This window comes from Podarcis vaucheri, assembly GCF_965113315.1.
Source record: "Podarcis vaucheri genome assembly, chromosome: 7".
Taxonomy (NCBI): Eukaryota; Metazoa; Chordata; class Lepidosauria; order Squamata; family Lacertidae; genus Podarcis; species Podarcis vaucheri.
Genome location: NC_138765.1, coordinates 12,622,877 through 12,637,000, shown reverse-complemented (window position 1 = coordinate 12,637,000; position 14,124 = coordinate 12,622,877). Strand labels below are relative to the sequence as shown.

Genomic DNA, 14,124 nt, shown 5'->3' with positions numbered 1-14,124 from the left:
CCCTGGGTTAGAGTGCTGGAATAGGACGTTCAAAGTGCTGGGGTTCAAATCCTGACTCAACCACAAAGCCCACTTGGGGGCAGTCCAGTGGCATAGCTAGGCGCTCTGGCTCCCGGGGGCGGGGCAAGCCGTCCATGGGGGCGGGGCAAGAGGGGCAGGGTGCTCTGGGCAGAGCCTGCATGGAGTCTGCCCGCCACCTCCCCCTCAACCGCAGGCCCCGTGGTAAGTGCCGCCCCCTGAGTAAGTGGCACCCAGTGTGCCCTGCCCACCCCCCTAGCTACGCTGCTGGGCCAGTCGCTGCATCTCAGCCTAACCTACTTCACAGAGTCGTTGTGATGAAAAAGTGGAGAGAGGGAGGATATAAATGTGACAATTAATGAATTAACCCGCACACTCGGTTGAGCATGTGGACCCAGTGCTCATCCCTGGCTGTGAGTTTTAAGAGCACAGATAACACAGTCTTTGGTAGCTGCTCACATCTGCATGCACATTGTTTATTTTCTTCTATGTGTTTGTATGCGTCAGGTGTGTGGAATGGCTTCACTTGTCCTTCCCTAGATGCTCGCCAGCGTTGCCCCCAACCCCCATAGGATGCAGTATGAACCTGCAACTACAACTTGCAGCATGCACACGTTTTGTACGCAAGCATGGTTTCAGGACCGCATTTCCAAAGATTGGGCTGAACACACATGCCAAAAATTGAAAAAGGAGGGCATGCAATGAAACTTCATCCCAGTTGAAACATGTCAAGTTCTGGACAGGTGGGAAGAATTTTCGATGACGAAATGCATTTGTTTCGTTGGAAAACAGGACATAAAACCACTAAATGAGTCTCAAGCTTTAACAGAGAAGTGGGGAACTTTTTTTTCTGTCCAGGCAAGGGCCACATTCCTTTGCAGGTCATCTGTTGTGGGTCATCTGCCTGTAGTGAGCAGCACCTGACGCAAAACCCCGCTTCTCTCCCTTTCTGTCAAGCTGTTCTATGCTACTGCTTCTTTCTTTCTTTCTTTCTTTCTTTCTTTCTTTCTTTCTTTCTTTCTTTCTTTCTTTCTTCCTTCCTTCCTTCCTTCCTTCCTTCCTTCCTTCCTTCCTTCCTTCCTTCCTTCCTTCCCCTCCCTCCCTCCCTCCCTCCCTCCCTCCTCTTCCTTCACACCCATCTGCAGGTTCCACACACTTACTTTTTGCCCATCCCTAATTCCCATCATAAGGGACGCGGGTGGCGCTGTGGGTTAAACCACAGAGCCTAGGACTTGCCAATCAGAAGGTCGGTGGTTTGAATCCCCATGACAGGGTGAGCTCCCATTGCTCGGTCCCTGCTCCTGCCAACCTAGCACGCCAGTGCAAGTAGATAAATAGGTACCGCTCCGGTGGGAAGGTAAACGGCGTTTCCGTGTGCTGCTCTGGTTCTCCAGAAGCGGCTTTGTCATGCTGGCCACATGACCCGGAAGCTGTACGCCAGCTCCCTCGGCCAATAAAGCGAGATGAGCGCCACAATTCCAGAGTCGGTCACGACTGGACCTAATGGTCAGGGGTCCCTTTACCTAATTCCCAGCATGCACCTTGGTCGTGTGCAAAGGCTCGAAGATGCTAAAGGGCTGCATAATGTTTCAAGCATGTTTCTTCCTAGTGGCGCTGCTTCAAATCCTGAGCTTCAGGACTGATCCCAGCTCTCCTTGCTTCTGCATCGGCAAAGGCCTGTGAGGGTATGGGGAACAAGGTGCTGAGAGGCATTGCTAAGACATGGGGGGGGGGGACTGTGTGAGTGCCACTGATAGCTGCATAAACTCTAGACTAGCCTTGATAACAGGCATCTGCCTTCAGTCACTTGCTGTTAGCATAGACAACAACCTCTGCTGGACTAATCTAGAGCTGTGTTGACGGATATGTCAGCTGTTAAGGAAGAGTAGGTCACTTCACTGTAGGGGGGAAATCCTGCAAGGCCTGATGGCTAGTTTACGCGATTCAAGATACCTAGCGGTAAAGCTTTTTGCTGGATACAGCTTCAAGCTTCATATCTGAATTATCTCCTCACGAAAGAGGAGAAAATCCCTGAGCATAGAAAGGTAACATGTCAGGGTAAAAACTGTGTTCTCTGCGTATGGCATGGATGGGGAACCTAGGGTCTTCCGGATTATTTTGGACTACAATTCCCATCAGCCCCAGACAGCGTGGCAAATGGTCAGGGATGATGGGAGTTGTAGTCCTGCAAACATAGAGAGGGTAACAAGTTCCCTAACTCTGGCATAGGGAGTCTCCCCACCTAAAATGTACACCAGCCCATTTTAGCTGCTGCCAGAAGTGGTACTGCCCAAGAAAATGGTGCCACTTGATAAGCACATGTGATGAGCCTGCTGGATGATGCCAATGACCCATCTAATCCAGTACCCTGTTCCCACAGTGGCCAAAACCAGGAAGCTGGATCTGAGCACAAGACCCCTCTCCCCTCCTACAGCTTCCAGCAACCAGCACTCAGAAGCGTTGCTGACTTTAAACCGGATCACAACCATTGGTAACTTGTGCTGGCACTGATTCTTGGTTCCAGATTTCCTCTGGCAAATACATTATCATTGTCTGTGCAGGTAGGTAGCAGGTAGTTTAAGGAACACCTATTATGTGTTTGTGTGTGAGTCTTCTCTCTCCCCGCCCCCCCCGCCCCCTTCACCCTGAGCCTATTCCCCTGCCCCTGCCCCATGGGCACATCATGCCCAATTGAAAAGGGGAGGCAGACAGAATTTTCACAGCTGATAGAGAGAAAGACACAGGAGACATGCTGGTGGATGGAATTATGGCACCCGGGAGACAGAGTGAAGGGAAGAAGGATTGGGGAGGGGGATCAGAGAAGAAAGGAAGGGGGGGTGGAAATGGAGCGATATGGAAACATAGAGACAGAGAAAGGCAATTGCCGTGTTGATAGCCGGGCTTGATGGCCATGGTGACAGGCAAATAGCGTGGTGATTGCAGTCTGAGATATTGCAAAGTCCTCTGACCCCTCTAGCGCAACCGGTTAGAGAGGCAACGGCTGTGGGCCCTTGTTTCCAGCCTTGTCTAACACCCTCGCGCCCCTGGGAATGACCCCAAACCTCAGCAGGCTGATGGAGCTGGGGGTGCCAGAGGAAATCTCCCAGCAATCCTTCCCTCCCGCCCCGCAAGGGCAGCAATGTCTTTGTCAGGAAAGGGCTGCTTTGCAAACAAAACACCCATTGGCGTTTTGTGTGTACACCAAACCATGGGTGCTGCTTGGGGGTGGCCATGGGGAGAAGTTTCCCCTTTCTTCATCTGATCATTCCCTAGAGCCATTATCTGCCTCTAGCCAGCTCATGAGTCCTAGACATTGAAAGCCCCCTCCCCACAAGGGGTCACTTTTATTGTGCATTCACGATGGTTTGTGCACAAGGTGATATTGGGGTGGTTATACGTGATCCTCCTTTCAAGGCGGTTCACTCCTGGAAAAGTTTTGGGGTGGTCATACTGCCTCGTTTACAACCAGCGCTTGTCCTCTAACTTCCTGCTGTAACGTTTTATGAAAGAAATGGTCCCATTTATGTTTTGTCCCTCTTTAAAGAGCTTAAGAACTCTGCCGGATCAAGCCGAAGGCCCATCATCTTGGACCTCTACATAAAAACACCAAGTGGGGTTATCCAAAGTTTTGGAGTACGTGTCTGCAACAAGCTGGTGATACACAGCTCTGCTTCTCCTTTACATCTGCAGGTGAAGCAGTGGATGTGCTGGACTGTTGTATCGGGCCAGCACAAATACCTTTACATAATTCTAGAGCTCAACAATGCTCGGTTCATGTGGAACAATGGTGCAACCCAACAGGCGGGCTTAGAATCAGTACCCAACACCTTTACTCAACCTTGCCTTGGGCTCGCTGTGCTAAGCAATGGAGTCTATGAGCCATCATTTTAATTTTGTACACTGCTCCCCATTGTGACAAGAATCCAGAGCATTGTGGGCAATCTAATTGGTGGCTCTCACAGCTGTTTGTTGTTGCTCCTGTGACCAGACAAGTCCACAGATGGAGACCCACCAACAGAGTGGGGTCTCCACTAGAGAGTACTTTGCCGAGGGACCCCTCAAACTAGGAGCAGGCCCTACCAGTAGGCCTAACTGATGACCCGAATGAACTGTGTACGCTCTGTGTATGACCCCATATCCTCTGCAAGGCATTGTGGTTCTGTGACAAATGCACAGAGATCGTTCAGCAGAGAAGCAGGGAAGTCCATGCAGAAAGCTTGAGAAGCGCTGTTATGAACTATTAGCAACCAAGAATTACCATATGTTGGTGTTTGGTGTTAAATTTGGAAGCTTAACTGAACATCATTGTTCAGCACTCTTTACCCAGAATATAATCAGACTAGATCCAAAGTTTGGAGAATAAGAAAACTAAGTTTGTTAAAGGAAATACAAATTTGATAGGCAAGATCCTGTTGTTGTTGTTTAGTCGTCTTAGTTGTGTTTGACTCTCCATGACCCCATGAACCAGAGCATGCCTTGGAAGCTCTCACTTTCTTCTCAAAGCTTCTCTTTTTTATGTCCATGGAGTTTTCTTGGCAAAATACTGGAGTGGTTGCCAGTTCCTTCTCCAGGTGGATCACATTTAGTCTAAACTCTCGACTATGACCTGTCCGTCTTGGGTGGCCCTGCACGGCATAGCTCAGAGCTTCTTGGAGTTATTCAAGCCCCTTCACCATGACAAGGCAGTGATCCATGAAGGGGGGCAAGATCCTAGTTTTAGCTTATTAAGGTGGAGATACTAAGAGCCTCCTTGCTCTTTGTCTTCAGCAGGAGAGGGATGCAAATATGTCTCCACTCCCAGTGTAAGTAGGAAATGATGACAGCTACCCTAGGAAAGACCAATATGTCAGCACAAGAAGGACAGTCTAGGAAGCTTGGAGGTTCCTCTTTATCTACCCTTGCCATACAGGTCCTACTAAGTTAAATAGGAGTTGCTCCCAGGTAGGGATGAGGGAGAAATTTCATTCAGTTCATATATAAAGGCAAACTTACATAACTCTCACTTTCTGAAGCAATATGTGAACTGAAGCACAGCCCTTCTTTGAAATTCACACTTCTCCAGCCCAGTAATGTGCACAAAAATGCATATATTTGGGGAATAAAAATGCATGTATCCACATCTATAAAATTAAATAATACATTAGATTAGGAACATTCATTTTGCGAAAGTATGCATACATACAGGCACATTTATTAAGACAAATTTGCACTAAAGTGCTGATAAATTTGCCTGAGTATTTTCCCTTTTTTAAAAAAATGCTGCAGAAATGTGGCAAAGCTGTATTTAAGATTGGAGAAATGAGACACTAAGAGAACTCCCAGGTAGGTGTGCTTAGAATAGCAGCCTTTGTTCCTTAAAATTTATTTGGGGCACCTCTTTTTCCTGACCCTATCCTCCTAGCAAAACTTACATTGCCAGTCACCCACCATTCTTAATTTGCCCAGAAGCCCTCAATAAATTTAAGCAAATCTGTACTGTGAGCTTGTACCCCCAAACCTTTATGTACTCAGAAATACCCCTGCAGCCCAGAAATCCTTCTTCCTCTCACTAGCTACCCACATTCCAGCTTTAACCTCTAGAAACTATTCCTCTACTCCCCTTGCGAAACAAAAACAAAAGCAAACCCTAAGAACTGAATCCGGGTGGTTGGACTCCATGGGGCGGAGGAGGAGTTTGGAGGGCAGCAGCAATCTGTTTTTCCTACTGAGCTACCCATTCTGCTCCTTTCTAAGAACCAGGCAATACCCAAGAGACCTTGAGGAACCGTATTAACTCTAATGGGAGAGCCTCAATGCAGTGAACCACCCAGACCTCTCTTTAGCAGTCGTACCTTCTTCACCCAAGCATCGACCCTGCCAGACCCTGCTTAGCAGACGGGTGGAATTCGACAGAGGCTGGAGGGCATGAATTGCCGGAGCTGGAGGATGCTCTGCACATTTTAAAGAGGTCCTTCCATCCACCTCTACTGGACTCAAACCACCTGGAACCCTGCAGCCCAAGCAATGGCAGGCAGCAACGTCCTATTTCATTGGTACATGTATCTTGAAATATCTGAACTCTTACCAGTTTCTGTTTACACGTGTTACCAGGTGGTGAGAAGTGCCTGGGGAGACCCCAAGCCTCTTCATGACCACTTCATATTCCTATCTTTGACCTTCCCTTCCCCACCCCCGACTGAAGTTATCTGGAATATCTTTTAGGGGTAGTCACTGTAAATGAGACATGTGGCTCTCCAGCCGTTGGGTTCCAGCTCCCACCAGTCCCAATGGTTGGGGGTGATGGGAGTTGTAGTCAAATGATATCTGGAGCACCACAAATCCCCTTCCGTCCTCTAGATTGTATCCAGCGTGACGACAGCTTTTCCTTTCTGACTTATGGCTGAGCTGCCGTACAGTGTCGGCAATGGTTTCAGAAGTGGACTGGTTATGGACAACGGACTTTAGGCTGCTAGCCTCTGCTCCCCTCTTTTGTTGTGCCAATGGTCAGCTTAAAGGTAAAGGGACCCCTGACCGTTAGGTCCAGTCGTGGCCGACTCTGGGGTTGCGGCACTCATTTCGCTTTATTGGCCGAGGGAGCCGGTGTACAGCTTCCGGGTCATGTGGCCAGCATGACTAAGCCGCTTCTGGCAAACCAGAGCAGCGCACGGAAATGCAGTTTACCTTCCTGCCAGAGTGGTACCTATTTATCTACTTGCACTTTGACGTGCTTTCAAACTGCTAGGTTGGCAGGAGCAGGGACCGAGCAACGGGAGCTCACCCTGTCGTGGGGATTCAAACCACCAACCTTCTGATCGGCAAGTCCTAGGCTCTGTGGTTTAACCCATAGCGCCACCCGCGTCCCACAATGGTCAGCTTAGGTAATTCTAAACTCTGAATTTATCAGTCTTGCAGCAGCAACAACGGCACACAAACCCAATATGGTAATTTGTATTACTCTGCATACCTCAAAATGTGGCAAGCCAGCTCTGCTGACTTTGGGGTCCCCCTTCTGGAACTTCTGGCCTAAATTCCTACCCTAACAGTACCACTCTGTGCCAGAGGATACCAATTGCAAATAGGGGAATGTTTCCAATATTCAAGTTCTTGCATTTCTGGTTAAAGGAGCTCAGCTAGCAAGAATGAGAAAGATTTCTGCCTGAAAGCTTGGAACAGCTGTTTCAAGTTAGAGCAGATACACCTAGTTTACATGGGCCAGTGGTCTAGCTGGAAAAAAAAATTGATTATACCTAATTTGATTTTGGCAATTGATTACATCTAAAGTATTGATTAGGAAGCTGGGGGTGAGGTGGTCACAATAAGTGGATTCCAATTTTGGGGGGAAACTCTGTGGCTGACCTGAATGTACAACAGGATCGACCAAGGCAAGCACCTTTGAGCTCATGAGTATTGCTCTGTAAAAAGAGTTATGTTTTTGATGGCACCAACCATGCACAATGCCCCCCCCAAAAGGATTCTCTTGATCAACTTCTCTCTGCTCATTTTGGAGCCATTGAGTTCCTTCCTGGAAGATATAACCTCCAATCAGTGTTGTAGTGGTAAATTTTGACGTTCAGGAGCTTCTAATTACAGCCTTCATAGCCATGTCCCCAGTGATGGTCCAGAAACATGCTGGGGGGGGGTAGAATTAGGATATCATTCTTTATCACTTACGTAGCATGATTGCAATCCTACACAGTTGCCTGGAAATAAGCTCCGTTGAACTTAGTGCTTACTTTTGACAGCATAGGTTCAACTGATTAAACACATTCAGCATTAGCAAAAGATCTTCAGCCATCTGAAATGCAACATTTAGCTTCTAATCAGAAATGCAAACCATCTCGCAAATAAGTATTGCTGGCATGAAGTAGGAACCCCGTCAAAGGAAAGAAGAAGCCGTTCTCTTCTTTATTATAGTCCTTGACTCATTTTCCGTCTTCCTTTATTCTAATCTGTCACAAACAGTAAAAACGTGAAACCTCAGTATACTTGTCAGAGCAAGGAAACGCCATCAGTTACTCTGCCAGGCGATGTTGTTGCCCTTGCTCTTTAAAAGCCTTTGAACTATTCTCACACAAACACCCAGTTGCTGCTCCACTTCACCACTGGCCTTCATATCCTTTCTTTCCAACATGACCTAGCCAGTTCTGTCCAACCTGAGGAAGACATTTAGCCCATATTCAGAGAAAGAAATGGGAACCTATACGAGTAATACTGGTGCACGCTATCATTTGTTTTTGATATTTTTCCTTTTTCTTCTTTCCTATGGTGCTGGCTGGTTTTCCCTCTCTTTCTGGGAACCAATCGGTGAACCAAGATTAAGCTTTCCACACCTCCTTACATACATGTGTGGAAGAATGAAGGTGGGACGTAATTTGAGCTAGGGCTCAGCCCCCTAGACCAGTTCTCAGTGCCTAGAATATATGACAACATGATAAACATAGGCAGCGTCAGTGGAGGCTGGACTCTTGGGAAATGGGGCACTGCCCCACCAACCTCAGTCAGCCCAAAGCTAGCCCCCACCTGTCTGCCTGCCAACTTACGATCAGTCCAGTGGGCAAGCCCAGGCTTTCTGCTTCCTCAGTGTTGCACCTTGTGGGATTCTGTAAAAAGGAAGGTAGCAATGAATCTAGCATTACTATCTTTCAGCCAGTGGGCCACCCTACACGTGCACCGACTTGCCCACCACAATGAGGGGACCCAGCTCCATGTGACGCATCCCCCCCCCCTGCCTGGCACACCAGCACTCACATGGTGGGGGCTGGGGAGGGTGCACTCATCCTGCCCAGCACATGAGAGCTCTCCCAGCAGCAGCGGGGGATTGCAACCCTCTCAACTTTTGGGGAGCTTGGCCCCCTCCCCACAAATATTGAGTTGGCACCCCTGCCACCCTACCAACTTCAATAGGCACCAGCCATCACTGGACTGGCATGTTCTGGGCTAAGTAGTTGCAACCTGCTCCTCAAAAGCAGAATAGGGGATTGTGAAAATTTCCGCTTCCTGAAAACTGCACCATTCGTTTAAACAAAAAACATGTTTCTAGTTTTCATGGCTGCAAAGATAGGCCTGGCAGTGTGCGAGCTATACTTGATGAATCTAGCAGTCGAAGTTTCATCTTGGTGCTGGCCAAGAAGCAAGGCTGCAGTGCTCTGCTCTTTGCCCTTCCCACTGAATGGTGCAATCTGAATAAACCATGCAAAATCATGTCCATTCTGTCAATTCGTGAAGTTTGCAACCTGGTTTTTGTTCTGCACAGAATTTGAGCTACCTCGACATAGAATTGATGTATAAAATGTTTGCAGAGCATGCACAGCTTGGAGTGTGCTTTTCTCTCACCTGCTAAGCCCGGCAACTACATCATATCCAGAAGGCAACCCAACAGGATTCTGATAGGCCTGGAAAAATGGGCTGTTTCTAAAACTATGCGTAAAGAACTATGTCTACAGCTCCCTGGAAACAGAACTTCAGGGTGTTAGCAATGTCTCTTACTTCAGTGGTCTTCAAGCTGGAGGTTGCTCTGACCTTCCAAAGACACTGGAAGCTGCCTTACCCAGACTGATGCTCCATCAACTTAGTATTGCGTCCACAGTGCACTGGCAGCCGCTCTCCAAGGTTCTGGAAAATCTTTTCCAGTACTTCCTGGGAATGCCAGAGGTGGAACATGGCACCTTCTGTATGCAGAAGATGTGCTGGTGTCAGATGTGGTGGACCTACATTTGGGGGCTCTGAAGCTTCTACTGTTATGTGGACCCCTTCATGACCAGCAACGAGGTCTGGGGTAACCACTGTTATCTTTTTCAGTGGGGTTGTTTACAGCATCTGTGCTACCCTTCTGATTGTTGAAATATACACAACAACAAAATTAATCAATTTTGAGTCTCAAATCAGATCTACTAGACCCGGTTTTTTAAGTGATGTGGGCTAAAGTTGCTTCTGGGGGCCTTCCTGGGGTTGGAAGAGTTGATCAAATTTGCAGAGTTGGAAGAGTTGATCAAATTTGCAGATGATACCAAACTGGGAGGGGTGGCTAACACCCAAGAGGACAGGATCACACTTCAAAACGACCTTGAAAGATTAGAGAACTGGGCCAAAAAAACCAAGATGAACTTTAACAGGGAGAAATGTAAAGCATTGCACTTGGGCAAAAAAAAAATGAGAGGCACAAATACAAGATGGGTGACACCTGGCTTGAGAGCAGTACATGTGAAAAGGATCTAGGAGTCTTGGTTGACCACAAACTTGACATGAGCCAACAGTGTGACGCGGCAGCTAAAAAAGCCAATGCAATTCTGGGCTGCATCAATAGGAGTATAGCATCTAGATCAAGGGAAGTAATAGTGCCACTGTATTCTGCTCTGGTCAGACCTCACCTGGAGTACTGTTCTGGGCACCACAGTTCAAGGACACTGACAAACTGGAATGTGTCCAGAGGAGGGCAACCAAAATGGTCAAAGGCCTGGAAACGATGCCTTATGATGAACGGTGAAGGGAGCTGGGCATGTTTAGCCTGGAGAAGAGGAGGTTAAGGGGTGATATGATAGCCATGTTCAAATATATAAAAGGATGTCATATGGAGGAGGGAGAAAGGTTGTTTTCTGCTGCTCCAGAGAAGCGGACACGGAGCAATGGATCCAAACTATAAGAAAGAAGATTCCACCTAAACATTAGGAAGAACTTCCTGACAGTAAGAGCTGTTCGACAGTGGAATTTGCTGCCAAGGAGTGTGGTGGAGTCTCCTACTTTGGAGGTCTTTAAGCAGAGGCTTGACAACCATATGTCAGGAGTGCTCTGATGGTGTTTCCTGCTTGGCAGGGGGTTGGACTCGATGGCCCTTGTGGTCTATTCCAACTCTATGATTCCATGAGTTTCCAACTAAATTCTGCCTCCAGCTGTGGCCAGTAGCCATTGATAGTGTTGGGCATGGCCATAGTATAAGTGGGATTTCCTACCCTGAAGGCGAGCAGAACATCAAGCAGCAGTCATAACCCTATAGCTGTGTGAGCAAGGGGTTGCCCTAGCAGTTATGTGTTTCTGTTCTCGAACACCCCGTGTGTGTGTGTGTGTACACACTCAGAGAATGACCAGATGCATCATGCCCCCCCCGGGTGGGGTTAAATAGCCTTCCTCCCACATTGTGGCTGGGGAAAGCTTATGTAGCATGACTTGTCCCTGTGATAAATGGGGAGGTTTCCTATTGCACGCCTGGCTAGCTGTGAGTAGATCCAGAGAGAATTCTTACAATGATCCCTATGGACAAAGCCACCAAACAACAACCCACTCTTGTCTGTGTGTGCACACTCCTGCGCACACAGACTCTTTGTACTCTCTCTCTAAGACCAGAGGCAATATTAAATAGCAACAGACTTTGTTGTGTCCATTCTTACACTTACGTCCTGCACAAGCTGTCCTTCATAGAGATAGGTAAGTAAGCCAGCAGATAGACATCAGCGCCTGAACGCACACTCACAGCTTTGATAACAAATATACTCATACCATTAATCACATCCACCACAATATTTCCACAACATTGCATGTTCATATGCACATTCCATTCTGTGCGCACTTTCTCATGTATGGGCTCTTATCGTCACTCACATATTTCCCCATTTATACGGCACACTTTCTATACAAATGCACATTTTTGAAGCTCCTATGTATTGTGCACAGAACAAAGTCCTGTGTAAATGTACTCTTGCGCACAGTTAGGTGTTATTGTTTTAAAATCTATACATCTGTCTATATATCTTACTCTATGCACAAATCACTTTTAACAGGCAGAAGCACATCATGATAAATGCTGTTTACTAGACCTCTTTTTAACCAGTGTGCTCTACCACCCCATCCCACTGGGGTAGAGAATGGTGAACATTATAGTGTACAAACTCTGTGAATCTCATCCTTTTCCATTTCAACACACATTGTGCCAAATCAACTGTGTTCACCCATCAAGGCCATGTACACATCCCATCCGTCACAAATTCCTGCATAAATCTCTGCCTCACACATTCATGCCAAGGGGGGACAACAAGGTGCCCTATGGGCGTTCAGGACTACAAATCCCATCATCCCTGAATATTGGGGATGGTAGGAGATGATCTGGAGGGTACAACATAGGCCACCCCTGCTTCACACTCTCAAGTGCCACGTCATGTTAACTTTCCCCAACATGAGTACTACTAATGCTTGTTTAGGAAGAGTCACCCACAAACAGTTCTGCTATGCAGCTGGATTTAACATTCTCACACTCCCTCCTTCCTTTCTGTTTTCCCCCAAAGGGTCCTTGAAGAGAAATGTTGAATTCTCCCTTGTTGAATTAAGTCCCTTGTTGCTTCCTTTTCCAACCTGAGGCATGCACACACACACACACACACACACACACACACACACACACACAAACACAGCGCTCACATTTATTTCATCCAGTGTTTATGCTGGGGTGAGAAAACAGTGGCCCTCCAGATGTTACAGCTTCCATCTTCCCTGATCACTGGCCATGCTTGCCAAGGCTGTTGGGAGTTGTGGTTCAGCAATAACTGGAGGAGGTTCACAGATTCCCCATCCTTTCTTCATGCAAAGGGAATGGTAGGCAGGAAATCCTCTCATTTATTGAGAGAAATAAGGAGAAGGTGAGCTGGGCTTTGTTAAAAGCATGGGGTAGTAACCTCCTCCCCTCCAGGATAGGGTAAGGTTACCAGATTTTTTTCAGTGAATCCGGGGACACTTATTGTTTACTATGTACACGTGAATGCTGAGAAAGCTGTAAATACGGTGACTGTCCCTGGGAAACAGGGACATCTGGTAACCTTAGGATAGGGTAGGCATGGAACATTGCTCCTACATCTGCCCTGCCATAGGTAGTGCTTGGCCAAGTCTCTGGATGGAGTCAGATTTCTAACGTGTGGTGGTGATGGGACTAATAACTGTGACCCTGCATGCTCTGAAGCATGGCAGACCTGTGGTCAATTCAGTACCTCTTATCTCTCAGTGCACCCTTCAGAGGGACCCCAACATCTGTAGAGTTCTGAAAAAGCATTCACACAAAGGCTCCCACCACCCAATGCTTGTCTTGGTTTCTGGTGGCCTTTATCAACACCTCTGGATCAGAGATGGGGAACCTTTCACCTTCCCCATGTTTCTGGACTACAGCTCCCACAATCCCTGGCCAATGATCACACTGACTGGGGCTGATGGGAGTTGTAGTCCAGTAGCATCTGGCGGCCAGCCATTCCCCTCCACCAGCTTTGGATACACTTCCTGTCACAAAAGAAACAAGAACTGGGCCATTGCCAGATGTTTTGGGGGAGGGCTTCTGGAGATGAATCTGTGAGGGAGATGACTCTCTTTCAGAGTTGGCAGGAGATATTGGTAACGGTGCAGAATTACCTCCCTACACACCTCTTTATTCTGCTTTCTTCTTCTTTTTTAAGGACCTACCCTAGTCTCCTGATTATAATCTCTTTTAACAGTTTTCAGTGCTGTATTCTTAAATTGTTGCAACCCACCCTGAGCCCTCATGGTGAAGGGCGGGTAAGATAAATAATAATGAAATAGAAAAATACTCGTTACTAGTTGCCGCTCCTCTGTCCTAGTTGCTGACACACTTTCTCCCATTCCAAAGCCCTTGACCCCTTATGCTTTTAGCAGCCTCTGAAACATCTCATCAATTGCTTTCATGATATTCAGTGTTTCTATCCTACCATTCCATCCTTCTTTCAGCCCACCCTATAGGTATAGACTATATAGTATTCACCAAAACCATCAGAATCTTTCTTTCTTTCTTTCTTTCTTTCTTTCTTTCTTTCTTTCTTTCTTTCTTTCTTTCTCTCTCTCTCTCTCTCTCTCTCTCTCTTATCCCCCAAATTCATCTGGTCTGCCCATCCATCCATATCCATCCACGTTATGCAGCATCTTTTATTCCTCTCATCCTTCCTTCCTTCCTTTCTTTTCCTCCACTCTGCCTGTCTATCTCGCCACTCATCCCAATGTCCACCTCTCTCCTTTCTCTCTCTCCTTTCCTCCTTCTAGCCTTTCTCCCCATGGTTATCCCCCCTTCCCTCCCGCCTTCTCTTCCTTTGTCTCTCTCTCTCTCTCTCTCTCTCTTTTCTCTCTCAAGTGTTTTCAATTTTATTC

At 47.3% G+C, this 14,124-nt stretch overlaps 1 protein-coding gene and 1 long non-coding RNA gene across 2 annotated transcripts in view; one reads left to right on the top strand and one right to left on the bottom strand.

Annotated features, from left to right (window-relative positions):
* ERFL (ETS repressor factor like) overlaps positions 1-14,124 on the top strand; it is a 157,141-nt gene that overhangs the window by 64,908 nt on the left and 78,109 nt on the right. The window lies entirely within an intron of this gene.
* Positions 7,728-13,662, bottom strand: LOC309537759. The gene is made up of 3 exons (XR_014221998.1): positions 13,390-13,662; positions 8,538-8,597; positions 7,728-8,150 (listed from the first exon to the last, which is right to left on the bottom strand). It is a non-coding gene; the product is annotated as an uncharacterized lncRNA (long non-coding RNA).